Consider the following 3,521-nt stretch of genomic DNA (forward strand, 5'->3'; position numbering starts at 1 on the left):
AACCTGAGGTGTGATTGTTGGTGCGGCTGTTTATCTCAATGTGCCCTGCGACTGGCTGGCAACCAGTTCAGGGTGTATCCCACCGCCTGCCCGTTGACAGCTGGGATGGGCTCCAGCGTGCCCCACGACCCTTGTGAGGATAAGCGGCAAAGAAAATGGATGGATGGATGGATGGATGGATGGATGGATGGATAAATGAATTGCCCCTCCTCCATGTCTCACCTTATCGTGGTGGAGGGGTTTGTGTTTCCCGATGACCCTCGGAGCGAAGGTGTCTGGGGCTTCATGCCCCCCCCTGGTAGGGTCACCCATGGCAAACAGGTCCTAGGTGAGGGACCATACAAAGTAAGACTCAAAAACACAGATGACGACTCCAAAAATTGGATCTTGGTTTCTCTTGCCCGAACGCAGGTCATCGGGGCCCCCCTCTGGAGCCAGACCTAGAGGTGGGGCTCGAACGCGAACACCTGGTAGCCGGGCCTGCACCCACTGGGCTCGACCAGGCACAGCCTGAAAGGGTATCATGGGTCCCCCTTTCCTTGTGCTCACCACCTGTAAGAGGGGCCATAAAGGTCGGGTGCAATGTGAGCTGGGCGGTGGCCAAAGGCAATCCCCGGCGACAGAAACTAGCTTAAGGGACATGGAATGTCACCTCTTTGGCAGGGAAGGAGCCTGAGTTGGTGCGTTAGCTTAAGAAGTTCTGACTAGATATAGTCGGATTCGCATCTACGCACCACTTGGGCTTTAGCACCACTCCTCCCGAGAGGAGTTGGACTCTATTCCACTCTGGAGTAGACCCACAGGGAGAGACGCCTAGCAGGTGTGGGTATACTTAATGCCCCCCAGCTCGGAGCCTGTACGTTGGGGTTTACCCCAGTGGATGAGAGGGTAGCCTCCCTCCGCCTGTAGGTCGGGTGACGGGTCATGACTGTTGTCAGTGCAGAGTACTCACCCTTTTTGGAGTCCTTAGAGGGAGTGCTGGAGAATGCAGCCCTATGGGGGGCACAAACCAGTGCAATCTGTAGGCCGGTCCCAAGCCTGGATAAATGCAGAGGGTTGCGTCAGGAAGGGCATCCGGCGTAAAAACTGTGCCAAACAAATATGAGCGTTCATCTAAAGAATCCCATACCGGATCGGTCGTGGCCCGGGTTAACAACGCCCGCCCCCGGCACTGCTAACCTGCAGGGCGTCGGTGGAAATTCAGCTACTGTGGGTCGAAGACAAAGAAGAGGAGGAAACCGGATCCAGCGTCAGAAGAAAAAGAGGAATGCACAGAGCCTACAACTGAGTGTAGGGACTTTGAATGTTGGGACTATGACAGGAAAAGCACAGGAGTTGGTTGACATGATGATTAGGAGAAAGGTTGATATTCTGTGCATCCAAGAGAGCAGGTGGAAAGGTAGTAAGGCTAGAAGTTTGGTAGCAGGGTTTAAATTATTCTACCACGGAGTAGATGGGAAGAGAAATGGAGTAGGGGTTATTTTAAAGGAAGAGCTGGTTAAGAATGTCTTGGAGGTGAAAAGATTATCAGATCGAGTGATGAGACTAAAATTTGAAATTGAGGGTGTTATGTATAATGTGGTTAGCAGCTATGCACCACAGGTAGGATGTGACCTAGAGTTGAAAGAGAAATTCTGGAAGGAACTAGATGAAGTAGTTCTGAGCATCCCAGACAGGGAGAGAGTTGTGATTGGTGCAGATTGTAATGGACATATTGGTAAAGGAAATAGGGGCGATGAAGAAGTGATGGGTAAGTACGGCATCCAGGAAAGGAACTTTGAAGGGCAGATGGTGGTGGACTTTGCAAAAAGGATGGAGATGGCTGTAGTGAACACTTATTTCCAGAAGAGGGAGGAACATATAGTGACCTACAAGAGCGGAGGTAGAACCACGCAGGTAGATTATATTTTGTGCAGACGATGTAATCTGAAGGAGGTTACTGACTGTAAAGTAGTGGTAGGGGAGAGTGTAGCTCGACAGCATAGGATGGTAGTATGTAGGATGACTCTGGTGGTGGGTAGGAAGATTAAGAAGACAAAGGTAGAGCAGAGAACCATGTGGTGGAAGCTGAGAAAGGAAGAATGTTGTGCGACCTTCCGGAAAGAGGTGAGACAGGCTCTCGATGGACAACCGAAGCTCCCGGAAGACTGGACGACGACAGCCAAGGTGATCAGAGAGACAGGCAGGAGAGTACTTGGTGTGTCATCTGGTAGGAAAGGGGAGAAGGAGACTTGGTGGTGGAACCCCAAAATACAGGGAGTCATACAAGGAAAGAGATTAGCGAAGAAGAAGTGGGATACTGAGAGGACTGAGGAGAGGCGAAAGGAGTACATCGAGATGCGACGTAGGGCAAAGGTAGAGGTGGCAAAGGCTAAACAAGAGGCATATGAAGACATGTACACCAGGTTGGACACGAAAGAAGGAGAAAACGATCTCTACAGGTTGGCCAGACAGAGGGATAGAGATAGAGAAGGTTAGGGTGATTAAGGATAGAGATGGAAATGTGTTGACTGGTGCCGGTAGTGTGCTAAATAGATGGAAAGAATACTTTGAGAAGTTGATGAATGAAGAAAATGAGAGAGAAGGAAGAGTTGAAGAGGCAAGAGTGAAGGACCAGGAAGTGGAAATGATTACTAAGGGGGAAGTCAGAAAGGCACTACAAAGGATGAAAAATGGAAAGGCAGTTGGTCCTGATGACATACCGGTAGAGGTATGGAAGCAATTTGGAGAGATGGCTGTGGAGTTTTTGACCAACTTATTCAACAGAATACTAGCGGGCGAAAAGATGCCTGAAGAATGGAGGAAAACTGTTCTAGTTCCCATTTTTAAGAACAAAGGGGATGTTCAGAGCTGTGGGAACTATAGAGGAATAAAGTTGATGAGCCACACAATGAAGTTATGGGAAAGAGTAGTGGAGGCTAGACTCAGGACAGAAGTAAGTATCTGCGAGCAACAGTATGGTTTCATGCCTAGAAAGAGTACCACAGATGCATTATTTGCCTTGAGGATGCTCGTGGAAAAGTACAGAGAAGGTCAGAAGGAGCTACATTGTGTCTTTGTGGATCTAGAGAAAGCCTATGACAGAGTACCAAGAGAGGAACTGTGGTACTGCATGCGTAAGTCTGGTGTGGCAGAGAAGTATGTTAAAATAGTACAGGACATGTATGATGGCAGCAGAACAATGGTGAGGTGTGCCTTAGGTGTGACAGAGGAATTTAAGGTGGAGGTGGGACTGCATCAGGGATCAGCTCTGAGCCCCTTCCTGTTTGCAGTGGTAATGGATAGGCTGACAGATGAGGTTAGACTGGAATCCCCTTGGACCATGATGTTCGCAGATGATATTGTCATATGCAGTGAAAGCAGGGAGCATGCAGAGGAACAATTGGAAAGATGGAGACATGCACTGGAAAGGAGAGGAATGAAGATTAGCAGAAGTAAAACAGAATATATGTGCGTGAATGAGAAAAGTAGAGGGGGAAGAGTGAGGCTACAGGAGAAGAGATAGCGAGGGTGGACGACTT

Source organism: Syngnathoides biaculeatus, chromosome 3 (genome assembly GCF_019802595.1).
Source record: "Syngnathoides biaculeatus isolate LvHL_M chromosome 3, ASM1980259v1, whole genome shotgun sequence".
In the NCBI taxonomy this organism is placed as follows: Eukaryota; Metazoa; Chordata; class Actinopteri; order Syngnathiformes; family Syngnathidae; genus Syngnathoides; species Syngnathoides biaculeatus.